The sequence below is a fragment of the Pongo pygmaeus genome, chromosome 15 (genome assembly GCF_028885625.2).
Source record: "Pongo pygmaeus isolate AG05252 chromosome 15, NHGRI_mPonPyg2-v2.0_pri, whole genome shotgun sequence".
NCBI lineage: Eukaryota > Metazoa > Chordata > Mammalia > Primates > Hominidae > Pongo > Pongo pygmaeus.
Window position 1 is genome coordinate 70,559,627 of NC_072388.2, and position 18,964 is coordinate 70,578,590.

The following is an 18,964-nucleotide window of genomic DNA, read 5'->3' on the forward strand; positions in this document are numbered from 1 at the left end:
GTGCCATGTTGGTTTGCTGCACCTATCAACTTGTCATTTACACTAGGCATTTCTCCCAGTGCTATCCCTCCCCCAGCCCCCCAGCCCCCGACAGGCCCGTGTGTAATGTTCCCTCCTTGTGTCCATGTGTTCTCATTGTTCAGTTCCCACCTATGAGTGGGAACATGCAGTGTTTGGTTTTCTGTCCTTGTGATAGTTGGCTGAGAATTATGGTTTCCAACTTTATCCATGTCCCTGAAAAGGACATGAACTCATCCTTTTTTATGGCTGCATAGTATTCCATGCATTTCACCCTTTCTTATACAAAATATAACAGGCTGTAGACACTTGCTTTTTTCATTTAGGAATATATTTTTGAGATTTTTTTCATCAGTACATAGAAAGGTTTCCCAGTATTTTTACTACTGCATAGTATTTCATTGTACTGCTGTGCCATAGTTTATTTAATCACTTTCTCTATTGATGGGCATTTATGTGTAGATTTAAGTCCTTTTCTCTTACAAACAGTACGCAATGAAGACTTTTTTCTGTAGAATTGAAATTCATCTCAATGTCAAAAAAATCAGGTACATTTATTATCAACTTAATACCCAATATGAAACTTTTTATCTTTGTGAGAAATTTTGCACAATAACATTATTAGATAAAATTATTGTGTGTGTGGATTATTTCCTTTACATTATGCCAAAGATAAAAATAGGTTAGAATATGCCTGTGTACTTATATATAAATAATTTTGAAAGCATCTGTCAGATTTTTTCTTTTTACAACTTTACTATTTAGTATCCATATGTCATTTTTTTAAAGCAGTTGGATTTTTGTTAGTAATTCCCAATGAGGATATACATTTTCTAACTGGCATTTTTTGCTCTCAACATGGAATTTTTCCAGTTTCTTTGTCATTCTTTTTGGAGGACAGTATAGAAATTTATCTTTAGGAAGTAGTTAAGAGAGTTATGTATAAGAAGAACAAATCAAAGCAAATAATGTGAATTACAACAATTTTTTTTGTTTGTTTTAATGACCAAGGTCTTTACTTTCAGTAATGGCAAAGTTGCTTATTGCAGACCAGCCCATCCATTGAGAATAACCAGGAAAATTGAACAAAATATTTTTAAAACTAAGTTTGGACTCTGGATTCTGGAAAGATGGAGTAGATGTATTTCTCTGCATTCTTCCTGCCAGGTACAGCCAACAACCTTGGACACATGTATAAAACAAACATAAAATGGATCTGAAAGGTGGAGAGAAGCAGCAGGCTGGTTAGGGACCTTGAGATCTCTGGAATGGCATAGCTGTGAGGTCCCTGGGTTTTCTCTTTGCTCATATATCCCAGTCGTGGGCTGAAGAAGTCAGCAAACTGGAAATGCCTATAGGCACAGCCAAAATGTCCCCCAAACGTCTGTTCTTTTTAGCAAAAGGACCAAAAAAAAACCAAACTTAGAAAACTTTAAAACAGGAACCTCTCTACTCCAACTGCACACTACAAAAACAAGCTGACAACAACAACAAAAAACCCACAGCCTTCCCTCCTCCCTAATCCTTGCTGAGGGATTATTAGAGAAGGCTAAGTGAGGAACTTTCATCCCTGTGGAGTGGTAATGAAGCGTCCCTCCAGCTCCCCACTGTGTGGCATCCGAAGAGGCCTGGTGGAGAGTCAGGACATTTTTGCACACCCAGCAGTAACGGACGGGGTCTTCTTCCCAAAGTGTCAGTGAAAGCCACATGGGGAGTAGTAATCAAGCATGCCTGATCCAACCAGGGCAGTATCAGGAGAGACTCAGCAGGGAGCTGGAATTGTCGCCACTGCCTAGCAATACAGAGGTGTTGCTTTCCCTTAGGTGTCATGGAGGGAACTTGATGTTCAACCCCACCTAGCAGTGACCTTTTCTCCATACCAGAATGGTAATAAAGAAGGCCTGCTAAATAGAGGATTTAAATAAGATCCAGAGTCTCGTAAGTTAATATCCAAAATGTCCAAAATTGAATTTAAAATCACTGCTTATACCAACAACTGGGAAAATCTCAACTTGAGGGAAAATTCAATCAACACATGCCAACACTAAGATGACACAGTTGTTAGAATTATCTAACAATGATTTTCTGACAGCCATCATGAAAATGTTTCAGTGAGCAATTACAAGCATGATTTTGATTTGATTTGATTTGATTTGGAGATGGGGCCTCACTCTGTCGCCAGGCTGCAGTGCGGTGGCTTGATTTCGGCTCACTGCAACCTCCGCCTCCCAGGTTCAAGCAATTCTCTTGCCTCAGCCTCCCAAGTAATGTTTGTATTTTATTATTTTTGTATTTTTAGTAGAGACACCCAGCTAATTTTTGTATTTTTAGTAGAGACAGAGTTTCACCATGTTGGCTAGGATGGTCTCGATCTCTTGACCTTGTGATCCTCCTGCCTAGGCCTCCCAAAGTGCTGGGATTACAGGCGTGAGCCACTGCACCCAGCCACAAGCATGATTTTTAAAAATGAAAAAATAGAAAGTCTTAGCAAAAAATTGAAGGTATTAAGGAACAAATGGAAATGTTAGAACTGAAAAATAGAACAACCAAAATGTAAAACTCAGTAGATAGGTTTTTAGGATGCTAGTGGACCTGGATGTGGGCCATTGGCAGTCTACCAAAAATTATAAATTCTGAAATGTAAGGTACTTCAATGGGCTAGACACCCTAGAAGCCCCTGTCCCCAGAGACAAAATGGAAGGGACAGAGGAAAAACTCAGTGAACTTGAAGATAAAACAAATAGAAATCACCAAATCTGAGCAACAAAGAGTAGACTGGGGGAAGCAAATGAACAGAGCTTCACGGTTTGTGGGGCTATAATAAAATATTTAACAATTGTGTCTTGGAAGAAGAGGAGAAAGATGGCAGGCCTTGAAAAAGTATTCAAAGAAATATTTGGTAAGAAGTTTCCCAAATTTGGTCAAAGGTATAAAACCACACATAACAGAAACTGAGCAAATCCCAAACAGTATAAATCCAAAGAAGTCCACAGCAAGACACATCATAGTAAAATTTTTGAACACTAAATACAAAAAAAAAAAAAAAAAAAAAAATCTTGAAAGAAACAAAAGATAAGTGACATGTTACCTATAAGGGAAGAATGACTGGGCACGGTGGCTCATGCCTGTAATCCCAGCACTTTGGGAGGCAGAGGCAGGTGGATCACCTGAGGTCGGGAGTTTGAGACCAGACTGCCCAACATGGCGAAACCCTGTGTCTACTAAAAATACAAAAAATCAGCTGGGCATGGTGGTGGGCACCTATAATCCCAGCTACTCGGGAGGCTAAGGCAGGAGAATTGCTTGAACCCAGGAGACGGAGGTTGCAGTGAGCCAAGATCGCGCCACTGCACTCCAGCCTGGGTGACAAGAACAAAACTCCATCTCAAAAAAAAAAAAAAAAAAAACCACCTATAAGGGAAGAACAATTTGAATCACAGATTTTTCATCAGAAATCATGGAGGCCAGAAGGAAGTGGCATGATAATTTTTCAGGAGATGAAAGAAAAGAACTGTCAACCCAGAATTCTGTGTTCAGGGAGAATATCCTTCAGGAATGAAATTGAGATATTCTCAGATAAAGGAAAATTAAGAGAACTTGTTACCAGGAAACCTACCCTTAAAAAGTAGCTAAGTTGGCCGGGTGCGGTGGCTCACGTCTGTAATCCCAGCACTTTGGGAGGCCGAGGAGGGTGGATCACGAGGTCAGGAGATCGAGACCATCCTGGCTAACATGGTGAAACCCCGTCTCTACTAAAAATACAAAAAATTAGCCAAGCGTGGTGGCAGGCGCCTGTAGCCCCAGCTACTCAGGAGGCTGAGGCATGAGAATGGTGGGTACTTGGGAGGCGGAGCTTGCAGTGAGCAGAGATTGCGCCACTGCACTCCAGCCTGGGCAACAGAGTGAGACTCCGTCTCAAAAAAAAAAAAAAAAGTAGCCAAGTTATCTAAACAGAAAGGAAGTGATAAAAGAAGGGATCTTGGGAGGGCACAGTGGCTCATACCTGTAATCCCAGCACTTTGAGAGGCCGAGGCGGGTGGGTCACCTGACGTAAGGAGTTAGAGACCAGCCTGGCTAACATGGTGAAACCCTGTCTCTACTAAAAATACAAAAAATTAGCCAGGTGTGGTGGTGGGTGCCTATAATCCCAGGTGCTCGGGAGGCTGAGGCAAGATAATCACTTGAACCCTGGAGGTGGACATTGCAGTAAGCTGAGATCACGCCATTGCACTCCAGCCTGGGCAACAAAACCGAAACTCCATCTCAAAACAAACAAACAGAAAAAAAAAAGGATCTTGGAACTTCAGAGAGAAGGAAAGAGTAAAAATTTGGGTAAATACTTTTCTTAATGCGTTTCCTAAATTATTTTGCCATTTGAAGCAAATGCTATAACAATGTCAAATGTGCTTTTCAAACATATGTACAAGAATTTTTAAATATAAGTGTTTTATAAATGGGGGAGAGTAAAGAGACTAAAGAGAGGTAAAGTTTCTACACTTCGCTTCAATTGGTAAAACGTTGGTGCATGTAGATATCAACTACATAGATAAAGATATATATAGTAATACATAGAGCAATCACTAACAACACTTAAGTTCTAAGAGATACATTCAAAAGCCCTATAGATAAATCAGAAAGGAATTCTAAAGAGCACTCAAGTAATTCTCAGAAAGACGAGATAAAATAAATGAAAGATAGGATAAAATGACAGACTTAAACTCTAATGCAGAAATTAGTTCATTAAAAGTGAAAGATCTAAATATACCAATTAAAGGACAGAGGTTGGCAGAGTGGATTTTAAAAAGCATTATCCAATTATATAAACTATAGACTTACTTGAAATATAAGTAGTTGAAAGGAAAGAATGGAAAAAGACCATGCAAACGTGAATCAAAGGAAAGCTATAGTGGCTTAATAACGTCAGATAGTAAACTTCAGAGCAAAGAAAATTAACAGAGGCAGAGAGGATCATTACATAATGGTGAAGAGGTCAGTCCACCAAGAAGACAGCAATCCTAAATATATATGCATCAAACAGAGCTGTAAATGTGAAGGAAAAAAACTGATGAAACTAAAAGGAGAAATAGGTAAATACACAATTACAGTTGGTGATTTTAACATATCTCCTTCAACAATGGAAAGGAAAACTAGACAGAAAATCAGCAAAGACATAGAACTTCACAACATCAACCAATAGGATTTAATTGACATAAAGCACTTTACTCACAACAGCAGAATACATGTTCTTTTCAGTTGCACATGGAATGTATGCCAAGATAGACATCCTGTCCCATGAAATAAACATCCTCAAATTTAAAAGAAGTGAAATAACAAAAAGTATATTTTCTAATCAAAATGGAATCAAACTAGAAATAACAGAAACATAATGGAAAAATCTCTAAGCACTTGGAAACTAAAAAACAGATTTCTGAGTAACCAGTGGGTCAAAGAAAACACTTCAAGGGAAATGAAAAAATATATGTACACTGAATGGAAAGGAAAAAACAACATATGAAACTTTGTGGGATACAATTAAAGCAGGCTGAGGGGGAAATTTACAGTACTAAATGCTGCATTAGAAAAGATAAAACATCTCAAACCAGTAATCTAAGCTCATAACCTTATATGACTAGAAAGAGAAGAGCAAAATAAATCCAAAGCAACTGGAAAGAAGGAAGTGGTATAGATCAGAAATCAATGAAATTAAAAATAGAAAAACATTAGAGGAAATTAATGAAACAAAAAGCTAGATCTGGCCAGGTGAGGTGGCTCACGCCTATAATCCCAACACTTTGGAAGGCCAAGGTGGGCAGATCACTTGCGATCAGGTGGGTGGATCACTTGAGACCAGTCCTGGTTTCACCATGTTGGCAATGGTGAAACCAGGAGTCTTCTAAAAATACAAAAATTAGCCGGGCATGGTGGTGCAAGCCTGTAATCTCAGCTACTCAAGAGGCTGAGGCAGGAGAATTACTTGAACCTGGGAGGCAGAGGTTGCAGTGAGCTGAGATGGCGCCACTGCACTCCAGCCTGAGTGACAGAATGAGACTCCATCTTTAAAAAAAAATTAAAAAAAAAAAAAAAAGCTACATCTTTGGGGTTTTAAAATTTTTTTTTCATAAAACCCAGATCCTGTGTGTACACGCGTGCACACACACACACACACACACACACACAAGCTAGATCTTTGAAAAGATGATGAAATTGAAAATCCTCTAACAAGACTGACAAAGAAAAACAGACAATACAAATCTTGTCAACACGGTAGTCCCTCAGTACTCATGGTTTCGCTTTCTGCAGTCAACTGTGGTCTAAAAATAGGAGAGTACAATACAATAAGATATTTTGAGAGAGAGAGAGTACATTGTACATTCACTTAACTTTTATTACATTGTATTGGCATAATCGTTCTATTTTATAACTAGTTGTTAATTTCTATGTCTGATTTATAAATTAAACTTTATCGAGTTGGGCTCAGTGACTCACACCTATAATCTCAACAACTCAGGAGGCTGAGGTGGGAGGATCATTTGAGGCCAGAAGGTCGAGATTAGCCTGGGCAATATAGTGAGACACTGTCTCTACAAAAAATTTAAAAAAAAATTATCCAGGCTTGGTGGCTCGTGTCTGTAGTTCCACCTACTCAAGAGGCTGAAACAGGATCAATTAAGTCCAGAAGTTGGAGGCTTCAGTGAGCCATGGTCAAGCCACTGTACTCCAGCCTGGTTGACAGAGTGAGACTCTTAAAAAAAAAAAATAAGAACTTTATCATAGATTTTTAGGTAGAGGGAAAAACATGGTATATAGTTAAATAGGGTTCGGTACTATCCATGGTTTCAGGCATCCACTGAAGGTCTTGGAACATATCCCTCATGAATACGGGGGTACTACTCTATCAGGAATGAAATGAGATATTACCACCAACCCCCCCCCCATAGCAACAGTGTATTAAAGAAATACCGTATACAGCTGAATACATATAATTTTGACAAGATGAAATGGGAGAACTCCTCAGAAAACAGTCACAACTCAGCTAACTGAAATAGAATATTTGAATAGCCCTATGATTATTGAAAAAAATTGAATTCATAATTTTAAAACTCCAAAAATGAAATCTACTGGGCCAGATGGTTTTCCTGGGAAGTCTACCTAACATTTAAAGAATTATCACCAGTTCTGCACAATTGCTTCCAGAAAATACAAGATAAGGAACATTTTAAATTTAACTTTGTGAAGCCCTAATACCAAAGCCAGACAAAGGTAGGAAAAAAGAAAACTACTGACCACATCCCTCATGAATGTACATGTAAAATTCCTTGAAAAAAATATTAGCAAATATAGTAAAGTAGAAAAAAATTTTGTAGACCACGACCTAGTTGGATTTATTCTAGAGATGCAAGGCTGATTTAGTATTGAAAAATCAATTAATGTAGCCCATCGTACTAACAGACTAAAGAAGAAAAATCAAGTGATAATATCAATTGGTGCAGAAAAAGCATTTGATAAAATTTGAACTTATTTATGATAAAAACTAGGAATACAGAGGAACTTTCTCAGCTTGATGAAGAACATCTATAAAACTTCTATAGCTTGCATTATTCTTAATGGTAAGAGACTGGAGAAAGGGAAGGATATGTGCTGTTAACACTGCTATTCAACATAGTACAAGAAGTTCTAGTCAGTGTAGTAAGGCAAGAAAAAGAAAAGGCATGTAGATGCAGCAGTGGAAAAATAAAACTTCCTATTTCAGATGACATGCTGGTCTGTTTGCAAAACCCTAAGGAATCTATAGATAAACAACCTGGAACTACAAAATGTGTTTAGCAAGCTTGTATGATTCAACATCAACTTACAAAAATCAGTTAGATTTCTTTCAGTGAATATGTGGACATGAAATTAAAATACACCATTTGCACTCCCTAAACAAATAAACAAAACTTGGAGCCAAACATGATAGCCTGTGCCTATAGTCCCAGATACTCAGGAAGCAGAAAGATCACTTGAACCTAGGAGTTCAAGACAAGCCCAGGCAACACAGTGAGATGTCATCTAAAAACATAAACAAAAGCTTGGGCATGCATCTAACAAAACATGCATAGGACTTGTATTTTGAAAACTACAAAACCCTGATGAACGAATCAAAACCCTAATGTTGGGCATGATGACTCACTTCTGTAATCCTAGCGTTTTGAGAGGGCAAGGAAGGAGGATTGCTTGAATCCAATAGTTCAAGGCCAGCCTGGGCAACATAGTGAGATCCTGTTTCTACAAAAAAATTTTAAAAATTTAACCAGGCATGGTGGTGTGCATTTGTAGCTCCAGCTACTCAGGAGGCTGAGGCAGGAGGATCGCTTGAGCCCAGGATTTCAAGGCTGCCATGAGCTATGATCATCCTACTATACTCTAGCCTGGGTGACAGATTAAGTCCTGTCTCTAAGAAACCAAAGACCTAAATAAATGGAGAGGCATACTATATTCACAAATTGAGAGAGTTAACATATATTAATCATCTCAGTGTTCTCCAAATTGATACAAAGTTTAACTTCTTAATTTTTATCAAAATTCCGGCAAGGTTTTTTTGTAGTTGTAGACAAGATTATTCTAAGGTTTACATGAAAAAACAAAGGAACTAGAATACCTAAAACAATCTGAGAAAGAGGAATTAATGTGGGAGAAATTATTCTATCTGATTTCAAGACATGTTATATAGCTCCAGTAGTCAAGACTGTGTGGCATTGCTGGAAGGATAGACATGTGGATTGGAGGAACAGAATAGAGAAACCAGAAATAGCCCCACACAAATATATCTAGCTCATTTTTGGCATAGGTGTAAAAGTAATTCAGTGGAGGAAGGATAGGCTTTTCCAACAGTACTGGGACAACTGGACATCCATAAACAAAATAATGAACCTTGACTTTTTGAGTTTTTTTGTTTTTTTGTTTTTTTGAGACTGAGTCTTGCTCTGTTGCCCAGGCTGGAGTGCAGTGGCATGATCTTGGCTCACTGCAACCTCTGCCTCCCAGATTCAAGCAATTCTCGTGCCTCAGTCTCCCGAGTAGCTGGAATTACAGGTGCATACCACCACATCCGGCTAATTTTTGTATTTTTAGTAGAGACGGGGTTTCACCATGTTGGCCAAGCTGGTCTCAAACTCCTGATCTCAAGTGATCTGCCCGCCTCAGCCTCCCAAAGTGCTGGGATTACAGGTGTGAGCCACCAGGCCCCCGGCCTAAACCTTGACTTTTAAGCATCAAAAATTAGTTCAAATGGATCATAGATTGAAATCTACAAGTATTAAATTTTTTTGAGAAAAACGTAGGAGAAAATCTTTGGGACCTTCAGCTTGGTTAAGAATTCTTAGATGTGGCACCAAGAGCTTGATCTAGAAGGAAAAAAAAATTTTTGAGAAATTGTAGTCTATCAAGATTAACAATATCTTACAGTGCTTTTTCCCTTAGACATTTGCTGATAGGTTAAGAATCTTGGGGCTTTTCCATCTAGCATAAAGCAGCAGATAAAAAGTTAGGAGACAGATCAGAGCTTTTAGTGATCAGATCAAATCAGAACTTTTATAGGGCTTTGGAGGTTACAAATTGAATTCAAGGCTTACTAGAGAACTCAAATCTGTAAAACAATTATATTGAAATTCATTTTTTTTTCTTTTTCTTTGAGATGGAGTCTCACACTATTGCCCAGGTTGGAGTGCAGCGGTGCAATCTTGGCTCACTGCAACCTCCGCCTCCTGAGTTTAAGTGATTCTTGTGCCTCAGCCTCCCAAAGAGCTGGGATTACAAATGTGTGCCCCTACGCCCGGCTAACTTTTCTATTTTTAGTAGAAACGGGGTTTCACTGTGTTGGCCAGGCTGGTCTCGAACTCCTGACCTCAAGTGATACACCTGCCTTGGCCTTCCAAAGTGCTAGGATTACAGGCATGAGCCACCACACCCAGCCTATATTGAAACTCTAAAACTAAAAAACCCTAAAGTTAGACTCATTTAAAAGTAGGTATGTTTAAGAACATATTGGACACAGTAGAAGAGAGAGAACTGATGAAGACATTACTAGAAAAATTTTAACTAAAGAATGGAGACAAGAAAACATAGAAAAATACAGAAAAATGCCTGAAAGGCATGTGGGTAAAAGCAAAATATATATATGATTGAATATCCAGAACAAGAGGAGATATTTATGCATTATTTGGCAATAAAAGCAATATTTGAGGAAATGCTGGTAGAGATTTCCAGAACTGATGAAAGACAAGCATTAAGATAAAAGCAAGGAGTTCTGTCCACCCTAAACAAGATAATCTAAAAAAAAAAAAAAAAAAAAAAAAAAAAATCAAATGTAGGCTCATAGTAAAAATTGCTGAAAATAAAAGAAAAAGAGAAAAATCTTTAAAAATAGCCAGATGGAAAAATACCTTTAAAGAACAACAAGACTGTTAAACATTTGCTGGGCTATAAAGCCTAAAGAAAAAGTAGAGGCTGGGCGCGGTGGCTCATGCCTGTAATCCCAGCACTTTGGGAGGCCGAGGCGGGCAGATCACGAGGTCAGGAGATCGAGACCATCCTGGCTAATATGGTGAAACCCCATCTCTGCTAAAAACACAAAAAAATTAGCCAGGTATGGTGGCGGGTCCCTGTAGTACCAGCTACTCTGGAGGCTGAGGCAGGAGAATGGCATGAACCCGGGAGGCGGAGCTTGCAGTGAGCCGAGATGGAGCCACAGCACTCCAGCCTGGGCGATAGAGCAAGACTCCGTCTCAAAAACAAACAAAAAAAGTAGAAGGCAGAAGACATTTCTAAAGTGCTGAAAGAGTAACCCTCACAATGAATTTTGCACCAAAAAATTTCTTTAAAATATAGGCAAAACTAATTTATAGTAAAAGAAACAAAATTAGGACAGTGGTTGCCTGAAGCTGTTAGATGATGCAGGGATGGAGTGCAAAGAGGAACCAGGAGCTATTGGGGTAATGGCAATGTTCTGTATTTTGATCATGTTGGGGGTTTGTCGGAAGTTATTAAATTATACGCCTTGCATTTACTCTTCAGAAATCATACATCAGTAAAGTTGATTTAAAAACTGAAGGCAAATTTCTGCTTCTTGCTAAGATTAAGTAAGAGGGACTGCATTTAACCTTCCACCTGAAACAACTTAAAAACTAGACAAAACAGTGAAACAATGGTTTTTATATTGTTGGACATCAGGCATTGAAGGACATTGATTGCCTGGGAGATGGGAAACAAATGAGGTTAACCCTAAGATTGCACCAGCTTTCTGCCTGAAGAGAGTTTCCAGGCTACAGTATAGGCAGGGGGTACTCAGTTGAAGGCCATAAGCCTCCCTGATTGAGATTGAGATCTGAGTCCAGGGAGGCTAGAATTCACAGAGCACAAAGTATTAGGGAGGAGAGAGCCGTAAACAGTCTACCTCTGGTGCGAATAGTTTCAACTCCTACAAACCAGACTGGAAAACTTCATAATTGACATGGCATTGAGTAGAGCCTCGGAATGCTTTTGCTTCAGTAGTGGGGCAGAATTATCCTTAGACTAAACACTGCTGTCATACAACCAAGAGTTTAAAAGCAAGAACTAAAAGGCTCAAACTCTTGCCAAGTAATTTAACTATGAATCCAGAACAAAGTCAAGAATACTTTATAGGAATACAACAATATCCAGCACCCAACAAGGTAATATTCATAATGTCTGACAGTCAATCATTTAATTAAAAGCTACAAGCAGGAGCATATGACCTATAGTTGGGGAGGGGATAAAATAATTAAAACCACAAAAATGACTCTGATGTCTTTTTAATGTTTAGGAAGCGGGAGGAAAGATTGAACATTAAGTAGAAATCTGGAAAAAGAAAAGTTTTATATTTATAGATATGAAAGCTACAATATCTGAGTTGAAAAGTACACTGGATAGAATTAACAGCAGATTAGACATTGTCAAAGAAAGGATTAGTGAACTTGATGACATAGCAATAGAAACAATTGCAAAAAAAAAAAACCCAACATCAATGTGCTGTGAGACAACTTCACCTGACCTAATATTCATATAATTGGAGACCCCAGAGGAGTTAGGAACTACCTGAAAAAGTAGTTGAGAAAATAGTTCCAGATTTTCCATGTGATGCAAGCAGACCCAAGAAACTCAATGAGCCCTAAGAATAAGAAGCATGCAGAAAATGACACCAACACATATCATAATCAAATTGTTTCAAACTCGTGATAAAGAGAAAATCCTAACAGCAGCCAAAGGGAAACATCTTGATTTTCAGAAGAAAGGTTATCAAAATAAACAATGAACATAGGAAAAGTTAGATGACTTTTTTAGTCATTAGAGAAATCCAAAAGAAAGCATAGCAATACAGTTCTCAGATGTTTACGTCTCAGAGTCCCTTCACCCTTTAAAAAGTTAAAGATCCCAAAGAGCTTTTGTTCATAAGACTTTTTTGTGTTTACCACATTACAATCAAAACAAATTTTAAAATGTTATTTTTAAATAAAATGATTACATGTTACATGTTAATATAAGTAACATGTTTGTGAAAAATTTTTCTAAAATGAAAAACTAGCGCAAAGAAAGTATTGTTTTTGCAGATCTCTTTAATGTCTGGCTTAATAGAAGGCACTTGGACTCACATATGTGCATCTGCTGTCAGTCTGTTGCAATATGTTATTTTGGTTGGAGTAGATGAAGAAAATCTGTCTTCACAGAGTTTATGTACTTGGAAAAAGAAGGACTTTCATACGGCCTTTTCAGATAATTGTGGATATTTTCCTTTGATATAACACCAAAACTCAACAAATGGTAGTTTTTTTGTGTGTGTTTTTTTCTTTTGAAATGGAGTCTCGCCCTGTCACCCAGGCTGGAGTGCAGTGGCGCGATCTTGACTCACTGCAACCTCTGTCTCCCAGGTTCAAGCAATTCTCATGCCTCAGCCTCCTGAGTAGCTGGGATTACAGGCGCCCACCACCACGCCCAGCTAAATTTTGTATTTTTAGTAGAGACGGGATTTTACCATGTTAGTCAGGCTGATCTCAAACTCCTGACCTTGTGATTTGCACACCTCGGCCTCCCAAAGTGCTGGGATGACAGGCGTGAGAGCCACCATGCCCGGCCAACAGATGGTAGTTTCTTAAAGGTTAATAGCTATGTGGAATCTGAAATCATGAGTTAATCTGAAATCATTCTGTTAAATTAAAAATTCATTGACTTTCATGCACTTTGAATGAATCTTTCTTTTCTTTTTTTTTTTTTGAGACAGGGTTGCACTCTATTGCCCAGGCTGGAGTGCAGTGGCACAATCATGTAATCATGGCTCACTATAGCCTTGCCCTCTTGGGCTTAAGCCATCCTCCCACCTTAGCTTCCAAATCCTGGGACTACAAGCACATGCCACCATACCCACCTAATTTTTTAATTTTACGGAGACAGGGTCTCACTGTGTTGCTCTGGCTGGTCTTGAACTCCTGGCCTCAAGTGATCCTCCCGCCTTGGCCTCCCAAAGTGCTAGGATTACAGGCATGAACCACCATGCCTGGCCTTGAATGAATCTTTTACTCATGCCTGATTTTGTAATTTCATACAGCAGTCATTTGGAAAAATTGGTTCTCTTATGGAGATTTTGTAAGTGTTTGCTTAGTTTACAATAATGAAAATATTCCATTGATCTTATTAGAAAAAGAGTTAAGTGTTGGGAAGCCCTTAGGTTCATGGTGATAGGTATAAGTTTCCAAAAATTTAAATTTTGCTTTAGAGCTTAAATTCCATTATGTCAGGAAATATTGTCAGTTGTTTTTCCTGAAGTAACAGGCTCCCCTTTATATTTTCAAGACAATATCTCCCAAATACACAAGCCTGAATAATTATAGTTTGTCTCTTGTTTGTTCTTTCATATGAAAATAGTGATTTTAGTGAGGTTTTTATTGCTGCTATAACAAATTACTCCTACTCAGTGCCTTAAAACAACGTAGATTTGTTATTTTACAGTTCTGTAAGTTAGAAATTCAATATTGGTGTCACTGGGCTAAAATCAAACTGTGTCCTTTCCAGGGGCTCTATGAATCTGTGTTTGGCCTTTTCAGCGTCTAGTGGCTGCCCGTGCGCCTTGGCTCATGGCCCTTCCTCCATCTCCAAAGCCAGCAGTGTTGCATCCCTTTGACCCCGCCTTCATTGTCTTTTCTCTTTTGTCTCCGTTGTCTTTTTCTGATGATCATCTTGTCTTCCTCTTCCACTTTTAAGGACCTTTCAGTCATTGGGCCCCTCTGGATAATCCAGACTACTCTCCCCATCTGTTAATTGGCAATCTTAAGTCCATCTATAATCTGAGCTCCCCTTTACCATTAACATTACATATTCACAGGATCTAGGGATTAGGAAGTAGGTGGGTTTGAGGAGAAATTACTCTGCCTGCCAGTCTTCTATGAAAAAGACACAAAGTTCATCTTGCAACTCAGTTAAACAAGTGCTTTTCCTTGAGAAAGCTATCACAAAGCACTTTAGTAGGCAACAGATGCTTTATATATATGCTCCATTTCATCACATGCAATATTAAAAAGCATATACTCAAGTGTCTAGATTTAATATAAGTTAATATTTTACTGCTTCATCAAGGACATTCTTAACTGGTTTTTATTTGGGGAAGGGGTGAGTGTATAGTGGAGAAAAAGAATGCAAGGAGTGCTGGTATAGTTTGGCGCCACTGCTTGATTCATGCAAAAGTGCCAGCAGTTTGACTCACCATGAGTGCATATGTCTGTGGAAAATACCAGATTGACTCTTAATAGTGTTTTGAAGATAGTTTTGATGTCATGATCCATCACTTCCCACAAGAAGGTTCTCAGAGATACTCAAGAGTTCACAGTCCACACTTCAAGAACTGTTGCACAATGAAATACCTCATAGTGACTATTTTAAATTTCTAAATTTAGTTAGGCAATAGTAGAGGCTTCATAAGAATGTAAGAATTGAGTTGTTCTCATGGTTTGTGCTACCCCAGTGGCCGCTTTCTGGCCATGATACCAGGGAAGATGAGGTAAAATGCAAAACTTCTGAAGAAGACTCTGAGAACTTGGTTATTCACATCTCTTTCTTCTGGTACAGGGCTGTGACTTTATCGTCCATCTTTACAGGAAGTTACGGCTGTTTAAGTCAGATTGCACTGTCTGTTTCTTTCTTTCTTTCTTTCTTTTTTTTTTTTTTTTTTTTTTTGAGACGGAGTCTCGCTCTGTCTCCCAGGCTGGAGTGCAGTGGCGCAATCTCGGCTCACTGCAAGCTTGGCCTCCCAGGTTCACGCCATTCTCTTGCCTCAGCCTCCCGAGTAGCTGGGACTACAGGTGCCCATCACCATGCCCGGCTAATTTTTTGTATTTTTAGTAGAGACGGGGTTTCACCATGTTAGCCAGGATGATCTCAATCTCCTGACCTCATGATCCACCCGCCTCGGCCTCCCAAAGTGCTGGGATTACAGGCGTGAGCCTGCAGTGTCTGTTTCTTAACTCTGTGTTAAAGTGCCTATTTTATGAGAGGAAGAGCAAATTTATGTACTGTTGTTTCCCAGCTGTGGAAGCTCACATCACTTTTAGTAAGTGTTGAAAGACCCATTTACTTTGTTGAGATTCAAGACCTTCATCTCAAATATAGCCCTTGTCCCATTGGACTGACCACCATCACTTTTGTATGTACAAACATTTATTGAGTGCCCAACACTTCCTCAGTGCTTCATATGAACAGCTGATCTGCAGGCATGAATTATGGCACCATTGCTAAATGACCCAGAGGTTATCCAAAGCAAAATGCTAAACTGTGGATAAACCTATCCTGTTCCCAGGAGGGCTTCTGGTGTCATCATAACTCTATTTGGTCATTACCTTAAAGTATTGTATATGTAGATCCATAAGCCCACATAGGTATGTTTGTGTGTTTCTCAGACAATAAATACTGTTTTATATAACCTCAAAGCAATCCAAAATCCCCACATCATGGCTTTACAATTCCATGTACATTAGCTCCTTCTCTTAGAATGTTCCTGATTACATTTACTTAACTTCTGCTTGTCAACATCTCATTCTGTCCGGGAGCATGGCTGCTAAGGATTCTAGGAGCCTGAGTTTGATCTAATTGGAGTGGAAGTCAAGATACAGTCATATTGTTACCTTTGAGGATACAGCAAGTGATATTTGACACGGTTTCAAACCAGAGGAAATTTGACATTGTAAGGAATTTCCTAATCCTCTTAAAGGATCATTCCTTTCACAACTGGAAAAACCAGTTTGTTCTGTCAGCAGGTGGAGCTCACTAGGGTATAGAATTCAGTCAAAAGAGGCACACTGTCCTGTCCTTGAATTCTGCTTGTCCACTACTTTGGGGGAAGTTTTCTTATCTTCTTTCTGCAGGAAACTTTTTTTTTTTTAATAAATGAATCTAAATAAATGAATCCTTTTGAGTGTTGCACAATGAAATCTTAGGCCTCTAAGAAGTTTTAAATAGGCACCCACAAATTCAGTGTTGCTGTAATGCTTTCCATTAGTCAGGGTGACTTTTGTTTTACGCTGTTGGAAGCGAAGGCTGTTCTGGAAGGCATAGCCAGACAGCGGGTAACTTAAAGCCCCTTCCTGTCTACAGATTGCTTGATCTTTTTGTTCTCCCTGGAGGGAGAGAGTCAGGTAATGTTCAGCCCTGGAATCTGGCTGTATTAAGGACTTCTTTTGTAATAGACATCGAAACTATCTCTCCCTTTTTATTTGTTGAGACCTAATAGGGTACTTAGCTCAATTCTAAAGCCAAGATGAAACCTTTACCTGTGGGAGCATTCCCCTCTAAGCATTAGCCACCTTCAGCCATTAGAAGCAGGCCAGCTAAGAAAGGGGTTAAATGTCGGTAGTGTGCAGCAAGTTTTACCCTGATTTTTTTTTCTTATGTGTGCTATACAAAAATGAACTAAGTCCCAAATGTGTGCCTGTTCATAATCAAGGTAGCAGTAGGTCAGATTGTATGCTATTTTAAAAATATTCCAGGACAGGCACAGTGGCTCATGCCTGTAATCCCAGCACTTTGGGAAGCCAAGGCAGGTGGATCACCTGAGGTCAGGAGTTCAAGACCAGCCTGACGAACATGGTGAAACCCCATCTCTACTAAAAATACAAAAATTAGCCAGGCCTGGTGGTGCATGCCTGTAATCCCAGCTACTTGGGAGGCTGAGGAGGGAGAATCGCTTGAACTCGAGAGGCGGAGGTTGCAGTGAACCAAGATTGTGCCATTGCATTCCCGCCTGGTCAACAAGAGCGAAGCGAAACTCCATCTCAAAAAATATATATATATCTAGGAACTCTCCTGTCTATGCACAATGCAAAGGCTGTTGAGCTTTCTCGTCAGCTAACCAGGGTGCAGGGGAGGGAGACGAAGCAAGCAAAGGTGTTTTTTTGTTTGTTCGTTTGTTTTTTCCCCTATGACATTTTCTGTTATCACGATTTGAACCATTTGATTTGGAAAGCTGAAAATGGTAGTTCAGGTTCATAGTCCCTTAATATAAAGTGGCAGGGCTGGCTGTGTTTCAGAATTGAGGAATTTTCAGATTTTAGAGGGATAATAAAATGTATGACCCATATAGTAATATTCCCAGTGAGATCTGGGGCAGTACCCCGCAATCAGTTATGCAGGGGAAATATGAATATTCACACAAAGATGAATAAATTAAAAGTACTAATGTCAGCCCCGTATCAAGTTTTGCTGCCAAATGTGTTTGCCTAAATTTGGTTTCCACCTTTCAACTTCAGAATTGCAAATAAGAAGTTGTAGACATATGTTGCAGCGGTTGTCAAAAGACAAACCTGGTGGAGTGCTGGTGATAGTTAATGGAGCTAAGTCACAGAACTGACTTTGTGATCTTGTGTCTCTCCCTATTGTACTAGTTCCTCTCTCTTGCATTCTCTGATCTCTTTGCTCATCTGCCAAACAGGGGTAATATTTGCCTTGTGGGCTATTGTGAGAGTAAGAATTTAATGTATGTTAAACCCTGCACATAGTGCTTGGCATATGGTAGGTATTCAATAAATGTTAGCTATTAAAATTTCACCTCTTCCCTTCCCCCTTTTATTAGATAAAACCTTACTGATGCAGTGGTTGTAATGACACTCTGGAAATAGGATTAAATGATAAGAATTGTCCCAATGTCATTGGAGAATTCAAAGTCCAATTTTTTTTTTTTTTTTTTGAGACAGAGTTTTGCTCTGTTGCCCAGGCCGGAGTATGTGGTACAGTCATGACTCACTGCAGCATCAATCTCCCGGGCTCAAATGATCCTCGCACCTCAGCCTCCCGAGTAGCTGGGACTACAAGTGTGCACCACCGCACCTGGCTAATTTTTGTATATTTTATAGAGACAGGGTTTTGCCATGTTGCCCAGGCTTGTCTCGAACTCCTAGGTTCAAGTAATCTGCCCCCCCTCAGCCTCCCAAAGTGCTGGGATTACAGGCATGAGCCACTGTGCCCAGCCCAAAGTATACATTTTTATGTTGAAAACTCATTGCTTGTTAAATGATCAGTAACACCTTAAAATTTGTTTGTAAAATGACTGGACTTTTCAATGATGAATAAATGTTTTGATTAATGTTATAAGTAAATCTCTTAATCCTTCATTTTAACTGCATTTGAGGAAGAAATATTTGCCATGAGCTGATTTGCCATTGTGAGGCCTCTTTTAAAGTTTCTCTGCAGACACTCATCCTTTGGAAAACTATTTGAAAGAGAAGTTGCTCTAAGTACAGTATTGATGATAGTAGTGCTGCAACAAAGATATAAGCAAGGTTTATAATTTAATATATTGGGAAAAGGGTATTGGGAGATAAGTCTTTTCTAATTTTACAAAAAAATACTGCAAAAATATTAGTGGACCTTTTAGTGCAAAACAGTTTATTTAAAATATGTTTTATAAAGTAGA

The 18,964-nt window shown here is 39.0% G+C and overlaps 1 protein-coding gene across 31 annotated transcripts in view; it reads left to right on the plus strand.

The window, feature by feature from the left end:
- Positions 1 to 18,964, plus strand: part of SIPA1L1 (signal induced proliferation associated 1 like 1) — a 412,571-nt gene that overhangs the window by 302,869 nt on the left and 90,738 nt on the right. The window lies entirely within an intron of this gene.